This window comes from Oenanthe melanoleuca, chromosome 3, assembly GCF_029582105.1.
Source record: "Oenanthe melanoleuca isolate GR-GAL-2019-014 chromosome 3, OMel1.0, whole genome shotgun sequence".
Taxonomy (NCBI): Eukaryota; Metazoa; Chordata; class Aves; order Passeriformes; family Muscicapidae; genus Oenanthe; species Oenanthe melanoleuca.
Window position 1 is genome coordinate 3,516,767 of NC_079336.1, and position 21,118 is coordinate 3,537,884.

Here is a 21,118-nt window from a genome sequence, read left to right on the forward strand (position 1 = left end):
CAAATCTGAGAACACAGGATGGTTTGGGTTGGAAGGGACCTCATAGCTCATCTCATTTCAACTCCCTTCCACTGTCCCAGGTTTCTCCAAGCCCCATCCTTGGACATTTCCAGGGATCCAGGGGCAGCCACAGCTTCTCCAGGCAACTTGTGCCAGGGCCTCACCACCCTGACAGGGAAGAATTCCTTCCTAATATCCAATCTAAATCTTCCCTGCTTCAGCTTAAGGCCATTTCCCCTTGTCCTGCGCTGCTTGCCCTTGCAAAAAGTCCTTTTACAGCCATCTTGAAGGTTCTCTTGATGTACTGGAAGGTGCTGTAAGGTCTCCCCAAAGTCCTCCCTTTCCTCATCCATCACCAAAGTGAAGAGCAAGGTTTGGGTAACAGAATAATTGTTTCACTTAAGAAGCTCTTAGACCTTCCCACAGCTTATTTACAGGCAGCTTTTCTATTCCTTACCCACAGTTCAAATACATTTCTGATCCTTTTACTGGCACAAGTGTGTTATGAATTTCTGATGTTGCCTCTTCCACCCACGTGCCAGTAGGATATGATGGTATTTGGGACAGGAAGAGTGGGATGAACTTCAGCTAATTCCATCAGCCTCAGAAAAAGATTTTCAATTCTCAGCCATTTACCACATTTCCTTTTAACTTCTTTAAAGCATCAGCTCTGCTCTGGAGATGTTGGTTTCAAACATCACATTTTTAATCCCTCACTGGTGTTCCCACACTGCCCCACTCTTGCCAGTGGCACTGAGGCAGATTTTGGAGGGCAGTTCAGCTGTGTGAATGTACAGCCTTCCTTCAGGATTCATTGTGACATTCTTCCCATCCTATTGACTGCACTAACTCACTCTCAGACTGAAACTGGGATCCAAAACACTCATGTGGGCACAAATATCACTGATGTCTGGAGTTAGGAGAGTTGAGTCACAGCTCTGTGATTACATTGGATGTAACTGTCTATATGTGGAGTCACTATCCTGCTCAGATTTAATTTCATTTTAATTAAATTTTGATTTCTTTAATATATACTTTTTAAATTCTGTCTGTCACCAATTGGCCCCCAACTTTCACTGCAGTTAAAATAAATGGTTTCTAAGTGTAATACATTTGCAATTCTCAACCTGTCTTGCAGAATAAAACTCCAAACCCAGAAGAAAATCTGATCTCTCCAAACCTTGTGGAGAAAAATATCCCCTTTTTATTGAACTTAATGCTCAGTTCTGGTTCACTCTTATTATAAACTGTTGTTGATTATCCAATTCTTCTGGGCATATGAGCAATGCCAGAATGTCGGTTTTACATTAAAAGGATGTAGTTTAAAAAACAAAACAAAACCCTAAATACAGAAATAAAATATGTGTTTAATTAGGGCTTTAATCTTTCCTGAGCTCATTAAAAAAAAAAAAAAAAAAAAAGTGGGGAATGAATGCCCATAGGGTCTGATAATATTTTCCTAGAGTGAAAACTGCTCCTACAATATATATTAGTAAACATCCATTTGTGTTAGTAATTAACTTCAGTATTTTGGTATCCATTTATTTCTCCTGATTTCATGTTCTGGTCCAGATCATTGTTAAATGAGCAGCACCATAATAGCCTTGATAGAACTGTTTGGACACTTGTTTTTCAGTTAAAGCTGAGCCATAGCTGCTCCCTATTTGCCCCACAGCTGGGCTTGCAGATCAATCCAGACCTTTGCTTTTGGGCAGAGGAGCTGGACAGAGAAAAATCTTATAAAAAATCCATATATTTTGAAGCTAGTGAGCCCAAACTGATAAGCACAAGAGGCATGAAGAAGCAAGTGAAATTCCTTCCTCCATTAAAGAAGCCTGATTGAAAATATCTGATGAAACCATAAATAAATAATCCCAGCACATAAATCTGGAAGAAAGAGGAAAATATATTGAAGGAGTAAGGATCACTGTGAAATTTCCAAATGTTGTCCTGAAAAATCCAGAGATATTTTTCAGTCTTAGGTGTTGAAAGTGTTTTACTGACAGGTGGTAAAGGTATCTCAAGTGAGGAATGGAGTGAAGGAAATAAATATTACTAAGTGGTTCAGAGAAAACTGAAAATACTTTACTGATCATATGAAGGACCAAAATAAAATATAAAAATAAAATTAAAATGTTCATATTGTTCCTTAAATTATCAAATCTCAGCATACCTGCACATATGTTTATGCCTATATCCCTTGTCTATACGTTTGTGGTGTGCATATTAAATGAGAAATGCAGAATTGTGTGTGTGTTGTTTTATACAATTAAACTTTTTTTTTTTTTTCTCAGTCCTTTTCTAAAAGAAATATTTCCTATAGAGGACTTACTATGAAAAAATATTTGCAAAATTGCAAAAAATTCAAATATCTCACTAATGTAAAAAAGTTAGACCTGCTCAGAACACTTCCATCCACCCAAAAGAAAAATGAGCAGGGGATACTTTCAATCCATCCTGTCCAGTCAAATATTTTTGTTTCAATTACTTCTTTCTTTTTACTTGAGGTAAGGGTGTTGCAAGGATCTCTTTTGAGCATGCAGCATCCTGGGGTTTTGTGTGTGAGCTCTCAGCCTGTTCCTGGTCTTTTTTTTTATGGCTGCCAGGCAGATTTGTCCAAAACCTTGGCAGAGAGCAAGCCAACAACTACAATCTATATCAGACTCTGGAAAAATATCTCAGTCTGTGCTCTGGCTCGTGTTAACTGCAATAGATAGAAAAGGGTAATGCTAATTTTCTGTGTAATATTGTCCGAGCCAATTAGGTTTTCAAACCTTTGTGCCTGAAGTTAAGCATATAAATTATTTTTAAGGTATTTAAATAAAATTGGCTAGGTTTTTTGAGAATCTTCTCAGCCAATTTGCTTTAGACTTCATTAAAACTTTAGGTGATCAGTGTAGCAGCATCATCCATGTCTGGGTTAAACTGAGACTTTTCCTTTTTATATTTTAAATCCCAATTTGGATTAGGAACTCAATTCTGAATTATGTCCTGAGCTTATTTCTAAACTTGCCAAGAGCAAAATTATTATAAAGAATCCCAGACGGATATCTTGTTCAGGACAGGGACTTAATCCATATAGGAAAACAAGAATTATCCTGCATATTTTAACATGGAAATTTCAGCATGTGTTTTCATTTGAAACCAAAAGTTTTTCACTTTTTTTCTCAGGGCAAAATAAGATGCACTTCCTTTCTCTAATGCTTATCTGGGAAGTGGGCACCAGATGCACAATTTAGCTTTTATTTGAGTAAACTAGGATATCCCAGCTGACTTTGGTTACTGGTATTATTACTGAGCTATTGGTATAATTGGTATTGGTATTATTTCTGGGATATTGATATCATAACCTGAATTCATTTTGATTGGTAAATCTGACCACAAAACTCTTTGCTATACTTGAGGACTCATTCCAAACTATGTAGCATGACACATGATACATTTCTGTGGTAGCTTTGTCTTAAATAACTGGTCTTTTCCAAACACAATGTTTTATTTGGATTTCTAGGGTCTTGGAATTGGTATTTTATGACCTATTAGGTTAATTGCTTGGGATCATTCACACTCTTTGAAAGATCTGTCTTCAACTGGAATGGGTTTTGCCTGTCAATTTGCCAAACAGACACAGGGAGATCAAGTTTATCCAACTGCTGCAAGGTTGTAATGTGATCCCATTTATATGTACATACCACACATAGCAAAGTGGAACCTCAGCTCCTTATTAGAGTCCCTGAGTGCTGTGATAAAGTCAGTGAAAAGGATCAAAAAGACAAGAGAAATGTATAACTGGATTTTCAGAGCAGCCACAGCTTCCCCTGAGATGGAAATTTTATTGCTTCAGACACTGTATGTAGATGCAGTAGTAAGTGGTTACTGCCCCTAAAAATACAGAATTGTGGGATGGTTTGGGTAGGAAGGCACCTTAAAGACCATCTAGTTCCAACCCTCTGTCTTGGGCAGGGACACCTTTATCCTGGTTCTGGCCAGGAGAGGGTTAATTTTTGCAGTAGCCAGGAAGGAGGAGGTGATGACCAGGACTTGGAGGTGGTTTTTTACCTCCTCACATCATTTTCTGGGAATGGGACACAGGCATCCACCCAGGAGTAGTGTGAGAGAAGTTGGGTATTTTCTGTTATTGGGGGGTTCCTCAGGGTTGAGCAGTGACCTTTATTTTATTGTACCCTCTGCCATCACAGTCTTGTGGCTGTTACTGTTCATTTTCAGTAAATTGTTCTTACCTCAACCCACTGTCTTCACCTCTGTGCCTCCAGTTCTCCCCAGCCCTCTGCAGTGGAAGGGGAGAGGAAAGTGAGTGAGTTGCACGTGGTTTGAAGTGGTTTCAGTGGGAACACTGAATCAGAGAATAAAATTCCTAAACCACAACAATTTCCACTAGCCCAGGTTGCTCCAAGCTCCATCCAACCTGGCCCTGGACACTTTCAGAAATCCAGGGGCAGCCACAGCTTCTCTGGGCTGCCTGTGCCAGGGCCTCCCCACCCTCACAGAGTGAGAATTCCTTCCTAAATACAACAGAAAATAATACATTAACACATAACCTCTACAGCAGAGGGCTTGTGGAACAATTTGCCAAGAACACAAATAAATTCATCTTCAAGTGCAATCTGAAAGTAAGAAATAGCAGAGCCTCTCTGAAACTGAGAAAGCTTTGAAAGAGTTTGAAGCTCTGAAAGTGTTTCAGCTTAATGAGAAGTGATGAGCTTTGTGCAAGAACTTGCAGGTACAAGGTGTGGGACTCATCTTGCATCTTACTGAGAAGCTGTACACATAACACCAAATTTTCCCTATAGCCTATAGAGGTAGCTCCTCTTTTCCTAACATTATTTCAGATGGATGGGATGGATCACTTCCAATAGATTGTCATTTTTGGTCAACAGTTTGGTGAGCAGCAAGGGAGATGAATTCTCCCTTGTGATCATCTTTATGGAGCCCTGAACCATGGAGATGATGGGTCTGCTTGGCCCCTGGCAGCAGAACTGGTGATTGTGGTGGGATCTGTGCAGCAGCAAGGATTACTCCATTTGGTGGTTATGCCTTTCACTGGTTAGAATACAAGCCCTCATAAAATGAGGAAGAACAATTTAATTTTAACCTTTTAACATAGCTGTGATTTTGTCAAGGCTTTTCTTAATCAAGGATAGAATTTTAATGGAGAAAAAGCTTGGAAGCATTGTTATTGCTATTTATATCACTGTTTAGTTAGCAGTAGTGGGAGGTATTAATATCATCCTCTGCATTATTAGAGTGAAATAAATGTTGGGAAACATTGGTCATGACAAAATGAAGACAAAAAAAAATAAAAAGAAGAGAAAAATGTTGTCTCTCCTGCTTTTATAATAACAACAATGTCTATAAACCAGTACAAAGAATAAGAAATATCTTGTTAGAAACAAACATGGATATAAAAATAGTAACAAGAACAACCACCAGATCTGCTCTTCAGACAGAAAACAAGGTAATTAACTCTGCTCCTATCCTGATGGTCTCATTTGAATTAATGCAATTTTCTTTATTTTCTCCTTTGTTTGTTCTATTCTCCTTTACCCGTGTGCTTTTATAATTCCTGTTGTTTATTCATGGCAGAGCTGGTTGGAGCTTTCAATCAAAAAAAGGAAAAAAAAAAAAAAAAAAAAAGCCAGAATAGAGAGGGAAAAAAAAGAAAAAACCAAAACAACTGCACTATCCTCCAACTGGCCAACGTGGAGGTTGGAGACCACACGGGGATCAAAGCGATATGAGGACAACAGGGGTTTCATTAAAATGTTCTCCTCACTGCCTGAGGAAAGAGCAGTGAGGACAGAGCGAGAGGGGGAGGGGGGAAGGGAAATCATCTGGCCCAAACAAGTTTAACTAAAAAAAAAATCCAAGCAAACCACCTGTGGTCTCCTTGGAAACTGGCTTGCAACCCCTCCAGCCACCTTTTAATGAAACCCCAGAGCCCCTTTATTAATTTATTAAAGAATCTATTTTCTGAAGATTCATAAACCGCGCATAACTCATATTCCAACACATCTCTGCTATGCTAATAGCGCGTGCTGCCATGAATAATTAATTCTTTAATTAGTAATAATTAGAGGTTGTTGTATAGGTCAAACCATTGGGCTGACAGCATGCTACTGTCAAAATGTCATTTGAATTAACAGGACTGTGGCCCTTTCTACACAGAGTGATTCCTTCTTTGGGGTCGGTTGTCCCCTCCCCTCCAAATTTTATTGTTTTAAGGGTGAGTTGCTTTAGAAGACGTGGAACACATGAAAGGAAATGTTTAATAGCATTTACAGCACAAAAGAAAAGGCTGCAGGCCTCCAGCAGATGCTTATAATGGTGGATCTTGGTCTGGGTATTGTTTGTTCTCTTTGTGGGGAAAAAAGGGATAAAAGCAGTTGCACTGCTGTTGGACTAAGCCAAATCATGGCTTTTTGCTCAAAATCACAAATTTTTGCTCAAAATCACTCTTCTCTTTCCATATTCCTGCAAGGCTGCATTGGTGAGTCTAGTTCTTCTGCTCAATGGGTGACCAGAAGAATTTAATCCTTGGAACTGATACACCAAGATGTAGGTTCAATTCCTTGTCTGTTTATAGCCTGAAGGAATATTTTTCCCCACTTTTTCAAGGGACTATAGAAGCCATTGGCATAGACAGGTTTGAAAACCGAGTTTAGTCCTGCTCTGCACTATAGGGAACAAGCTGTCCCCACCAACAAAAAGGTAACAAGTCATCCTATGAGTTAAGCCACTTCATTGGAAAGAAGACAGTTAAGAAAAAAAGGAAAAAAAAACAAATTTATGAGAGAAATATGCTGAAAGTATTGATTCTGCCTCTATTTTTTTCACTCCTAGGTGCAACAACTTCTGGAGGACAGCAGCTCAAATCAAGGCTGCAAATTTCCCAGAAGAGTTCTTCCCTTGGGACATGAACTGCACTAGAATGTCTTCTTTTAAGGATAAGTGACAGGGCTTACCTGAACTTTGGAACAGGCTCTCCAGGGAAGTGGCAGGCTCACCACCCTTGGAAGTGTTCAAAATTGGCACTTTGTGCCAATTCTTAGTGAGCATGGTGGAGTTTGAGCAAAGGTTGTATTTGATGATATTGGAGGTCTTTTCCAACCTTAATGATTCTGTGAAATGATGGGTTGGCTGGACCTTCAATCTGACCTAACATAGACATTCTGATATAGAACAATTCCTATATGATGAATTTGATGCAGGTAAACATCCTTATCTGATTTTTTTTGTGTCTTCTTTGGGGGAGGGAGCAGATACCTTCAAATGCAGTGGGGTTATTAGCAGATACCTTCAAATGCAGTGGGGTTATTACCAAACTTGCACCACTGAAGTGTAGTGCTGGGGGAAGGTAAATGCTCAAATGAATGACAAGAATCTGTCCTGATTTGAAGGGGGAAAGAGAAGACAGCAATGGTAGTGCAAGACAGAGAAAATGTGCATCAGACGTGGTGGGATAAGCCACCTGGGCAGAGACCCACACTGTCACAACTTCCCTGAGCTTAGTTCAGCTCAAAGACTCTTCACATCACTGCTGTGCCCGACAGACCCACGCACAAGGCTCTGGTGGAGCAAGGGATTTGAATTGTGCATTTCATTCCACTTGAAAGAGCCCAACCTGAACGGGTCGGTGCTGCTGCAGTCATCACAGGAATACAAACACACAGCCTTAATCAAACTAAGTGAGTGAAATGAAGTCCTTAACTCACAGTAGAATGGATTGGAGCCCAAGAGCCCACTTTTTTTCATTCCTGCTCTGACTAAAAAACACACATTCTTTCTTTCTAGGAACAACCAGCAGCCTTTTTATTCCCCTCTTCCTTGCCTGCTAACAGAAAAATTAATAAGTGGAGGCTAAGCAAATGCAAAAAGGGCTTGAGAATGTATTCCAGTTGAAAGGATATTAGAAACAACCTTTTCCATAAAGAGAGAAAAAAGATAGAAAAATATGACAAGGTAATAAACCCATAATAATAATATGCAGTGTAGTGAAGTGGCAGCTATTTTGCTGCTAGTCAAAAAATTATATTATCAGAAATCCTTTTGTATCATTACATATTGATGTTTAAAAAAAAATATGAAACAAAAAGAAAGCCACCAGAGACTGTAGATAAAGGTTGTTTTCTGTTGACAATACAACAAGGTCAAGAAGGAGTTTACATGAAAGCTCTTTGAAATCTATATCAAGGGTCTGGTTTGTAAAGCAGAACAAGTATGGTGCTGTTGGTGGTGAACATTGTTGTAGATCTGCTGCTTGAAATACAGGGGACAATTTATGTTCTCCTTCCAAAAAAGAACAAAGGTTTATTGGTGTGCGAAAGACTGAAATTAATATGTTAATCAGAATTTCGAAGTCTAGAGCTTGTGTTGGGCTGTCAAAGTACCCCAGTGAACAGTAATAGCAATAGTTGATTATTGACACCAGTGTTAAAAATGGGACAGAACCTGAAAATTTGTCACCAGAGGAAGCCTGATCAGAGCCATGGCCACTGAACACAGTTATTAGCCCAAAGTTAGACTGCAGTTGCTTTCCTGGTAGAACACAGAATCACTGAGGTGGAAACGGCCTTCAAGATCATCAGTTCCAATCTTAACACCATTCATCCCCATGCTCACTAAACCATACCACTCTACTCATATTTTGGACATTCCCAGAGATGGTGACACCTCCATGAGCAGCCTGTTCCAATGCTTGACCACTCTTTCAGTGAGGAAAGTTTTTCTGATGTCCAACCTCTGCTGGCACACCTTTAGACCATTTCCCCTTGTGCTTTCCTGAGTGGCCAGAGAGAAGAGGTCAAACCAAACCTCCCCACAGCCTCACACTTGTTTCTGGTCTAGAAAACACTTATTGATTAATCCTCATGTCCCTTTTCCCCATCCAGGGCCCAGGACATACAAGGGAATGGTTAACTGTGTGTTCTCACACAGTTTATTTTTTACCCCCTGTGTGCTATTCCTGGCAGAAGACCCAGTCTTTTCTTCTCTCTACCTACTCTTGTAATTCTTGTAATTCTCCCTAACAAAAGTCCACAGCCACACGTGGCTTTGTGGAGCTACCATGAACTCTGTGAACCACAATCTGTCTCTTCTGTTCCTCCTTCTGTCCAAAGAACTTCCCGTTTTCTGTTCTCTCACAACCAGCTGCACACCATTTCTTCTTAGGAGTTTTTCACTGTCTCTTAATCTCTTTTTGTAAGACAGAATTGTTCTGACTTTTTTTTCTCTTCCACCTGTTTTTCTGCCTATTACTTTCCACAGTTCTCTTCTTCAGAAAACTTGTTTTTCAACTCACTCTTCCAACAAAGAAACTCTTCTTTTGCCTTGTTTTTATTCTTTTTCAGACATCTGCTCAGTCTCTTGCACTCTTCTTTTTAATTGGTTATCAAAACATCCTGAATTGCCCAAATGTTTGATCTCTTAGACCATGCCCTGTCTCTTGTCATCTTTGTTCCAGGAGTCTCCTCCTGCCCAGACCTTCTTAGCTAACAGCAAAGGCAGAGGAGGGCCATGGGGATATTCAAAGGGCTGGAGCACTTTTGCTCTGGAGAGATTGAGAGAGCTGGAGGTGTTCAGCCTGGAAAAAGACAGCTTCAGTGCCAAGAAGTGCTCCAATAAAGCTGGAGAGGGACACTGGAAAAGGGCATGCCCTGATAGGAAAGGGGGCCATGACTTCAAGATGAAGGAGGGTAGTTTAGATTGGATATCAGAAGGAAATTCTTCCCTGTGAGGGTGGTGAGGCCCTGGCACAGGATGCCCAGGGAAGCTGTGGCTGCCCCTGGATCCCTGGAAGTGTCCAAGGCCAGGCTGGATGGATTTGGAGCAACCTGGGACAGTGGAAGGTGTCTTGGCCCATGGCAGGGATTTGGAACAAGATGATCATTCAGGTCCCTTCCAACCCAAACGATGCTGTGGTTCTATGATTCCATGAACCTCATGGACAAAATACTTCCTACCTTAAATCTAGTGTAAATATCTGTAAAACAAGACCCATATCCTGCAGCTTCTTCTTCCAGGCCTCTGTTGTCAGTGGCACTCTATGTTAGCTCAAGTCAGGGTTTTGTCAGTGACACCAGTTTATCTTCCTTTCCCTAAATATATGGCCATTTTCCTCAAATTTCTGTTTTCACTGAGATTCTCTTTATTTCTTGACATAACCTTATGACGATAAATCTCAGTTTATGAAGTCCTCTAGTTAAAAGTTGCTTGTTCTTGGTGTCTGTGGTCCCAGTCAGCCTGTTAGACCTGTCTCTGAGCTGTGCTCAGCTTCTCCCACGTGGCACCTCCCAGCTCATTTGACCCTTCTACTGAGAGCTTGATATGCAATGTCACAATTCTAATGCACTAACTTTCAGACTTGTTATTCATTTAACCAGATCATTTTGTTTTGGTCATTATCCCTGCAGATAAACTATCACCATGTATAACACAACACAAATAATGCAGCAGGCTTCACTTGGAAGGATTTGTGTTCATGCAAAGGTTTGCAGTTTGTGCTCCTGCACAGATCTGTAGGTCCTGTTATACATCACCAAGCCCATCACACAATCAAAGAATGGTTTGGGTTGGAAGGAACCTTAAAGCCCATCCAGTCCAATCCCTTGCCATGGGCAATTGAAGGAGTCTCATTTAGTGACCTTGAGTCAGCAGATTCTGCCAGGTTTGTCTGTGAGAAATGGCAAAGCCAAGAATACAAACCAAATTTTTGGGGACAATGCCAGCTAATGCTATGAAGAGATGTCTGGCCAAGGATCTCAAGCAGTGTTGGCTCTGACTTCAGATCCAAGGTGTTGGCTTGGCCAAGGCTTGGCCTTTAATTTGTCATGAGAATATCAGAACAAAAGTCTGCTTTTTACTCTTTTGCTTCACTTCCTAACCATTGCTAGCAGAAGATCCTCACCCCTGGTTCTAAATTATTTTAGTTCTTTATTTCTTCTCCTTTTTTCTTTTTTCTTTTTTTTTTCTTTTTTCTTTTTTTTTCTTTTTTCTTTTTTCTTTTTTTTTCTTTTTTTCTTTTTTTCTTTTTTCTTTTTACTTTTTTCTTTTTTTTTCTTTTTTTCTTTTTTCTTTTTTCTTTTTACTTTTTTCTTTTTTTTCTTTTTTTCTTTTTTTCTTTTTACTTTTTTCTTTTTTTTTCTTTTTTTCTTTTTTTTTTATTCTTTTTTTTCTTTTTTTCTTTTTTATTCTTTTTTTTTCTTTTTTCTTTCCCTTTTTACCTTCTTCCTTCTTTTTCCTTTCTCCTTTCTTCTTTCTTCTTTCTTCTTTCTTCTTTCTTCTTTCTTCTTTCTTCTTTCTTCTTTCTTCTTTGTTTTCTTCTTTCTTCTTTCTTCTTCCTTCTTCTTTCTTTCTTCTTTCTCCTTTCCTTTCTTCTTTCTCCTTCAATCTTTCTCTTTTTCCAATAGAAGGACTGCAATGATTCAGGCATTTCATGAAGTGCACTAGTCCCTAACACAGATCAGGAAGGCCTAGGATCCAAAATTCTCAGTTCCTGTCTGAATTCTAAAGTTATTTTGGTTCTTTGCTTATAAATAAATGGACCTTCATCCTGAGCACAGGGTGTGTCCTGGTTAGTGCAGTATCCCTTTGGCCCTGACATTTCCCCTTTCTGCTTATTATCAGAGCTATTATAGATATGCAGGTTGATTCAAACATAAAACATTGCCCTGAGGTGCCCATTTTATATTTAGCTCAGAGGAGACTCAGTAGCCTTGCAGAGCTTCTGTGTGACTTCTGTGGATTCCTCCCATGTTTCAGGCCTCCAGGGCCAAGGCAGCAGCACTGGGACATTGCTCAGAATTTTAGGACATCTGGTCATTCCTTCCCAAAGCTGTAAATGAGCAAGACTTGCCAGGAATCTAATAAAGGTTTTCTTGACATCTCTCTCTTGAACAGAAATTCCTAAATGGTCTCTATGATTGGCAGCATCACACAGAAAGTCTGCATGGTGGTTGAGCCACAATTCTGTCATTCCCATTCATTTTTCTCAAAATGCAGAGCAGAAGTACAGGACCATTGTGAAGACACTTAAAACCCTTTGTTTTTAAATCTTTAAAAAAATCTTTTTAAATCTTTGGCCATGCCAAAGATTCCCCAGGTGGGAAACACAGAAAAGTAGAAATTTCTCAAAAAAGGGAACATTTTAATACATTCACATTTTTATTTAAAGAGTGTTTTCCATGCAAATGAAACGATGGTTTGGTTTGATGGGAACTTAATGGGCATTGTCCCACTGAGAGTACTGGGTGTGGGGCTGCAGTGATCCTTCTACTCTGGTTTTGGGTTCCAGAGGGAAAAGGTAAAGTCAAAACTCCTAGCTTCAAGCTGAAGAGTGAAAGAAAATCAGCTTGAAGATTGTATCTGTATGTCTTAGACATCTTTTCTGTCTGTATCATTGGGTTTTTATTCCATAAAGAGTATGTAGATGACATGTAAATGTTATGTAAATTGGGTCCATAGTCCATTAAAGCACAATATTATAATCACTAATACCCTATAGGCATGGACAGATCAACCAACCACATTTTATTTGATCTTTGTCAGAGGCACTGAGCCCTTTTATGCAATATTTTGTGTACATGCCTTTATTCTGAAGATCATTTCAAAATGTGCTTATTTGGGGTACAAAGATGTTGTTGATGTCCATTGCAGCAAAGTTCAACAAGGATATTACTACCAATAATATGATTTACAGAGTGACCATAATGAAGGAATCCTGCCTTCCATGGAGAAATTTCATCTGCAGTGATCACCTAATCAGCAGACTTGAACAGCCTCAAATTGGATACAGCACTCAGCCTTCAACACCTGCTACTTCCACTCTCCAAATGAAAAGAAAACAAAGCTATGCAAAAGAAGACTGGAGGGCTGTTTGGCCCTTGCCTTGGAAAAATATATTCCTTCCTAATTGGCACAACAGTGTTAATAAATATTCACTGGTTTACACAGCCCTCCTGTTTACTTAATGAAATGGTAGTTGAGGGGTTAATGGGTTAATTGGGGAAAGGAAATGAATCTCCAAATGTATCAAAATCTGATAAGTGATTTAGCCTAATTAATAATTTACATGTCAACATTTTCTGGGTGCCACATGCACTTTGGGAATGCAAATAATAAAAAGTAAAAATTGGGTAAACTCACAGCAAATTGAAGCCAGCAGTTGAAAAGAATGTGAAATTTTGTGTATTGTAACCTCTTTCCTAAGGTTTTTACAGAATTGTTCTTGCAATAATTGTTCTTATTAAATGATGTGGGTTAGGTGGTAAACCATGGAATCACAGAATGGTTTGGGTTGGAAAGCACCTTGAAATCAGCCTGTTCCAAGCCCCTGCCATGGGCAGGGACACCTTCCACTATCCCAGGTTGCTCCAAGCCCTGCCCAGCCTGGCCCTGAACACTTCCAGGGATGGGGAAGTTTGCAGCCTTGTCTTGGATGCTTGTTCAAAGGTGGTGAGCAATCAGATCTCCATCAGTTGGAGTTAATGATAAATGCTGAGCAGAATATTTCTGCAATTAATGCTGGAATATTAATATTATCTTAATATTTTTCTAAGCTCATAATATTAAAGGTCCAGGCTCTGTGAGCAGGGAATTGTCAAGCTGCATTCCTGGATATATGACAATTATATATGAACTAGAAATCAGACATACAAGATTAGAGGTCTGGGGTGATGACAGGAATAAGTGACATGATTAAATTAGAAAGGCACTGCTACCTAAACCCATGCAAACCTGATCTTAAACAGAAAGTAGATGAATCTCTCTTCTCCAGCATGAAGCCATGCTGGATTTTCAATCCATTTCTTATTATGCATTGCATAATAAAATAAATCTATAAAGTTTACATACATTTGTGAAAGTAGACCCATATTTTTAGTTCTAATTTGGAAATAACTGACCCTTAATCAATGTGACAATGTTTCTGGGTTATATTTGGAATCTTTAATTGTTAAGTTTCTAGATTTCAAAGAAAATTAAGAGAAGATAACTCTTAAAATTTATGGATACGTACCAGATCCTGAAACTTGTGTTAGAAATAATATCGTGGTTTTTAGGCAAATTTGTTAATATTAATGTGTAAGATCTTCTATGGAACACAACAATTATTTCAGGCTGAGATAACCATGTGATGGAAGCAGCAATCCCTTCATATACCCTGAAACAATGAGCTGTGATATGGAAGGCACAAAAAATATAAAGAATTGACTGCTGACAGTTAAAAATTTATGAGATATAAGTTCTTTCCAAAGAGAAGACAAAAGTGTGGATTTATATTGAGGGATAAGAAAAGTCTTTGTCTTAGAATCCCCTATTTTGAGAACTTTATCACGTTTGCTATGAAGCATCTCCTTGGTTAAGGGATTATCAGGCATTCTGTTTGTTTGAATGATGGCAGGACAGAAGATGCATTTCACTATCCTTAAACCATCCCTGACACCACCAGATGAATGTCAGGTCTAGTCAGGAGGAACAGAAATGATAGGCATTCCTCTGCCTCCTTGAGTAACTTGCTCTATTGGAAATGACATTTACCCCTCCTGAACGGGTGCTGTACAAAGGCTTTTGTACCACAGATGTGACACAAACTTCTTTGGAACTCTCCAGAAGGGCACATGCACCAGAGTGTACTTCATCTTGCAAAAATACTCCCATAATTTTGCTTCAGTAAAGCAACTGAGGGGCTCAACTTAAAGGATTTCTATTATATCAATAATAAATTCTCCAAGTTGTATCTATACAGATACAACTTCCAGACTGTTTTATCCCACCATATGATGGGATCGACTTTGGAACTGCCTAAACTGACATTATGCAGATTTTCTGATTAAAATAAGACATCTGAATTTTGCATTTGTAATGGTGAAAAAAAAATTTTAAGTAGTTACAATCCTTGACATGCAGGACATCTGCAACCAGTTAATTAATTAATTTCCTGTTTATCTTATATTTGCCTGCCTTTCTGCTTCTTCTATTCATCTATCTATTAATCTTCAAACCAAATATGAAGTATAGCTGAAAAAACAAAGTTCTACTTCAGGTTTTTGTATATCCAAAGATCCTAAGAGTTCTAGTACTAAATTCCTTTGGCATACAATTTATAAAACTTTCCTTCCTTTTCTATAGACTTTGACTCTGTGCCCTTGTCAGGACATGTGAGGTCACTGATGTTGTCAAAGATGATCTTTGTCAGTTATTGAAATGAGATTTAATTTGACTTAATCTAAACTGACAGACAAAATAATTCATTGGTAAAACAAGCCAGTTCCAGAATCTGGTCTAAAGAAGAGAAAGGAGCAAAAAGTGTGGATTTGCTCTCTCAGTTCAGGTTTGGAAAAGTAGATTTTTAATAGGGCTTAGCAAAATGCATCCACCTAGATACTGGTGAGAAGAATGTGTGATATCCAACTTCTTTCACTGCATTTGCACTTTATATGTGGCTTGTTGTGGCTTGTTCTTTTGCAATGTTATACAGTTAATTTCACTGCAAGAAAATTATGATTAGTGACATCATTGTAGAACCCATGAGACACTGACATTGTGACCAGGGAATTATTCTGAAAAATCTATAACCCAGCAAATTTAGTTCTACCAGGGCAGAAAATTACTGCTGGGTGGACCACATAAATCAGGAATTCTTGATTTTTATTGTGTTAGGGAAAAAAAAATAAAAAAAAAAAAAAAATAAAAGGTTGATTTTCTTTAAAGTGATAAGGCTGATTGACTTTTCTGAAAGTGCTGAACTTTCCTGAGCAGAGGTCTGTGCTCTCTGCACCCAGTCCCAGCTCTCCTCCTTCTGTGAGTAAACTAGAGATGAACTTTGTGGGATTAAGGCCAGGGAAGACAGGCAGTGCAAGGAAGATTAATGGGAGTCTGCATGCCATTAAAATTAATCACTTAAAATTAAAGATCCCCTATCTTCTGCTGCCCCTCGAATCTTGTTGATATGACAGTGTCATAACTGATCTATCCAGCTCATGTTTATCTCTTGAAAGATAAATTGAGATATTCCATTTCTGTGCAGCCCCAGCACGACCTGAACCCAGCAGATTTCACATGGATGTGCACATTCCTTCTGTGCAGCTCTGACTTATAAAAAGGAAAGGAAAAAAAAAAAAGCAAAGATAAAATAATATTAAACACTAGACCCTAATATTTAGCAAGTGACTGCCTTTCCCAAGGATCCTATAAAGCTTTCTGAAAGTGACATCTCTTAAGCATTCTCTTCACCCATCAGTGAAAGGAAGTCACCTAAGGCTGCTTAGACTGCTCTGAACATTTCCCTTTAAACAGCTTTGAATGGAAATTGGCTCTTTGTTCAGAGAGAGAATGTTTATGGAAAATATCCATCTCATTGAATAATAATCATAAAAATGTTGTTTTCCACTGTCAAAACAAGCTTGTTTTGTTGTTTTTGCTTTGCTTGGGTTTGTTTTCTGTCTCAAAACAGACAACTCTTGGGAGTACATTTAGAGGTAAAATTGCTTTTAAAAAGTTTTTCAGGGAAAAAAAAGGATTTTTTTTGTTAATTGCTGAAACCCTCATTTTAATTACTGATACCAACCTGTCATGCCTTAATTTGATAGATAAACTACATTCACCTATGCATGAGGACCATTCAGGTACCTGAAACACCAAATGTATTCTCCAGTCCTGGAATGGAAGTGACAGGGTCTTCAAGTGTTCAGGATTAAATTCAATAATTAAACAGCATTCAACAATTCAATAATTAAAATAATTCAATAAATGAAAAGTATTGAAAAGTCAGAAAACCATATAAAATTTAAAGTTAGAATAATGTGGGCTGGCCACAAAACTAGGGCTGTCCAAGCAGTGCATTTTTGGAGTTTGCTGATATATGTATGAAGGAAAATGTCTGAGGAAAATAATATATCATGAAAATGGAAATGTGCTCTTTACATTGAGTTGAACAAACTGAACTGTTTTACTTAAATAAACTGCAATTTCACTTGTGACAAATAATATTAAACATGCAAAATTATTTATATATTATATTGAATTGAAGAGTCTTCTTAGATAGAAAAAAAAATTATGGTAATATATTTTCAGTTTATAGATTTTGCTTACTTATGTGCAGCATCACAAAAAATAAAAGTATGAGAAATTTCATTTATCACTGATATTAAGGTTTTTCTAAGAAGCCTTCATTCAAAACTTCTCTTCAAGGATCCAACTCAAAAAATCCCGAGAATTATTATATCATAAATATATTATTACATGTATAATCCATTATTATCTATTTTATAGAGACAAATCTTCCTAAGACTGTTTGATGTGTTAACCAAAAATTACTTACCTTCCCTCAGAACTTAAACTAATAAGATGCTAAAAACCAACCAACTTGGTTTTGCTCTGGGAATAGGAGCAGTTTCAGGTGTTCCTGTGTTTCAACAGAAGCCACTTTTTTCTGTTCTAATGTTCCAGTGCCTGTGATAATAAAGAGGGGATGGCCTCTGATAGTGGCAAACAGAGATTGGGGTAGGTAAAAAGACACATCAATGCCTTTCCCTTTTCTTGATTCAAGACACAGTGCAAAAATCCTTCTGTTTTCCCAGTGTGGCTGAATTTGTATGGATATATTTACAGTTTTATTTGACACAGCTTCTTCTCCAGGCAGGCTCCTGTATTATGCATCAGATCCATTCTCTGTACTGTTTTATGGTGTGTAATTTTCCCTTACAGTACAAGTCAGATTGCAACAGTGATATATTTAATAAAAAATTAGATACACTTCTACTGCCTCACTTTTTTTTTTTTTTTTTTTTTTTCCCTTCATCCATGATATTGGCTACATCAAGTCAGTGTTTAAAATAAAATTACTCAAATCACTGCTGAATAAGATACTCTGCATGCTGTGGGTTCTGTCTTGGCCATGAAGGATGAAGATGTTTTGTAAAGAGCTAATGCCTGCCACACTCCTGAGTTATGGCTCACTAAAGATGCTGAACACTCACCTGGGGGATAAAGCTATCCCTCACCTAATATATTTTCCAAAAATGCAATGTGCTCATAATTTCTGGATGTCTGTAAACTCAGGAGCTGTTACCACTGCTCTGGTTTGGTTCAGGGCTTCTATCCAAATCCATGTTTTGTGAAATCTCCCTCCCTCTCACCTCTTGCAATTAATGTACAGGTCAGAAGGATAATAAAAAAATAAGCCAAGAAAATACAAGCCCCATTTAACCCTATAAAACCAGTGCTTTCAAGTCACTTTTCTTTGGGGGAGGAGTGAAAATGGACACCTCCTGTCATGGTCTGAAGATCAAAACCCTTGGGATACTGGAGATCCAAGCCTGAAATATGTTGTCTCACATGCACTGAACCCAGCACCTTCTACCCACCACTGCCACTTTTTTCCACTGAGCATCCAGTCTCAACTCACTGTGCAGCAAAACAATCTTTGAGTTTACACAGGATCAAATTCATGTGTAGGACTAGTGTGCAGTCTCAAAATGGTTGCAGCTCTGCTCACCAAGGGCTGCCTTCTGTCTCAGTGTTGATTTGTGTTACTAATTCCATAACTCCTTCAATAAATTCCTGTAATAGGGAAAATCTCTCACATGCCTTTGCATTCTAGCCCAGAGAGTGGATACCCACCAGAGTCTGGGTAAAAACTCACTGAGACACAAGAACTGGGTATGACCCAAACCAACATAATAGTTCAGTTTGTGTTGATGGTTGATTGCCCCATGCAGCATCCAGAAGTTACTTCCAATCTAAATTATCTTATGAATTTATGATTGATATTCTGTGGTTTGCATTAAGCTGATAGTACATATTTATGTTTTAGTATGTTGGGGGGATTCTGTGTTCAACAGCAACAGCAAAATTTCTTCTCAGGTAGAATTTGTTACAAAAAGCTCAGGGGCAGGAACTGGAGAACTGCTAGAGAAAAGATTTAGAAAGTCCCAAAGGGCATGAGACCAGAAACCAGCTAAGAAATTCTTTCACTAAAGCTAAGAAAGTAGCAGGGGCACAGAGCTGAGAGAAGCTTGATGTCTCTTCCAGGCTGGAGGATTTGGAATGTCTTACAGAATATCACAGCCTGCTCTTAAGTAGAGTCACAACAGGAATGGCTGCTGAGATGGGGTTGGGACCTGCCTGAGCTGGGATTATGTGCAGTGATGCTGTAGAGACATGAATGGATCACAATGTGATAATAAATATACAGCTACACCTACCCTGGGAAGTAAAAAATGCTGATCTATGAACATGGGGAAAAGATCTTGGTTATTCCTGTTAAAATGGTAGTTTGGTGCCTGTTCTGGGTTTGGCCCATGTAATTGACCTTGTTCTAAACCATTCCATTTGGGAATTAGCACAAGAAAGGGCCTTTTTCCAGTGGGTATATGTATGTGATCATCTTCTTTTTGGAGTTTAAAATAAATAATAAATTCTGTGGGTAAAAGGCAGCAAATGCACTCAAATAACTGATCCTGGCACTGATTAACTTGCATTTAACTTGTCATTAAAGCACCCAATAAGTGTCATTGAGTCTCGGAGAGGATCATGGACTGAGATGGAAAACTGGAGAAGGGATCTGATTTCAGTGGTTGCTTTTTTCATTTTTCATCTTTTAGAAAGTTCTTATGAAATAGCATAAAGACACAGCTGTGCCCCAATAAGAATAATTTTTTAACTCCTTTTACAGCTATTAATGGATCACTGATCCTCAGAATGGATGGTTTAAGGAGCTTAAAATATTCAAAAAATCACTTTACCTTCACTGTAGTGACCAGTGGGGATATTTCTGAGTTGTAGGAACTAATATTAAGGGATAATTGCTTGATTCAGATGTAAAATCTAAAGGAAGAAAAGTTAGGCAATTAATTAGTAATTAATCTTAGACTATAAACCAGGGAGGATGACAGGTACTTCCAGAGCTGATTCCTTTTCTGGCCTTCAGTTGCTGGTCCAGAATAATGAAGTCTCCATTGTCCCTTCCTGTGGCTGGTGATGATTGTATATAAAGACCATAATTACTCTATATATGTATTATTTACATTTCCAAAAGTGAGATGAACAACACTCACACTCTGCATTTGATGATGGGCTATGTTTTAACTACTCATGGATGCCATGTAGGGAATCTTTTCAGCTCTCAGGAATATGAACTTCAGCAGAATCTGGGAAGCTGAAACCTGTAAAACATCTGGGACAATGAAATCAGGTCATTTGAATTAGTCTTCTTTGCTTTTATCAGCTCTTCAGGTAGATCTGCAATGGACTGGAATAAAACTGGACATTGTGTTTAGATGGAGTCAGCACTGTTTGAAGTAAAATGAGCCAACCCATTTAGATGGATCAGAGACAGACCAGTAAAGTCAGGGAAGTGGCAGATTTAATCTGGAGTTGAGTCCCATGCCTTCAGAAAAACAGAGGATTTGAGAAAACCTGTGCTGTGTAGGATTGCTGTCATGGGATTTTGCAAAGGTCAAGAAGACCAGCACAGATGTGGAGAAAAATGTCTGGGATTAAGAGGTCCATAGGGTAAGATGGATTCTTTGTCACTCCATGGCACAGGGCTGCTGCTGTGGCAAGGGTTCCCTCTTGGCTCATGTCATAGGAAAACTGATCTGCCATATTTATGTATTCTGGGCCAAAGGGCCAGCTGGAATCCAGGGTGTCATTCCCTTCTCCATCCAGTGTGATATTCCCTTCTCCACCCAGGGTGTCATTCCCTTCTCCATCCAGTGTGATATTCCCTTCTCCACCCAGGGTGTCATTCCCTTCTCCACCCAGGGTGTCATTCCCTTCTCCATCCAGTGTGACATTCCCTTCTCCACCCAGGGTGTCATTCCCTTCTCCATCCAGGGTGTCATTCCCTTCTCCATCCAGGGTGTCATTCCCTTCTCCATCCAGTGTGACATTCCCTTCTCCACCCAGGGTGTCATTCCCTTCTCCATCCAGGGTGGCATTCCCTTCTCCATCCAGGGTGACATTCCCTTCTCCATCTGGGGTAACATTCCCTTCTCCATCCAGGGTGGCATTCCCTTCTCTACCCAGGGTGACATTCCCTTCTCCATCCAGGATGGCATTCCCTTCTCCATCCAGGGTGTCATTCCCTTCTCCATCCAGGGTG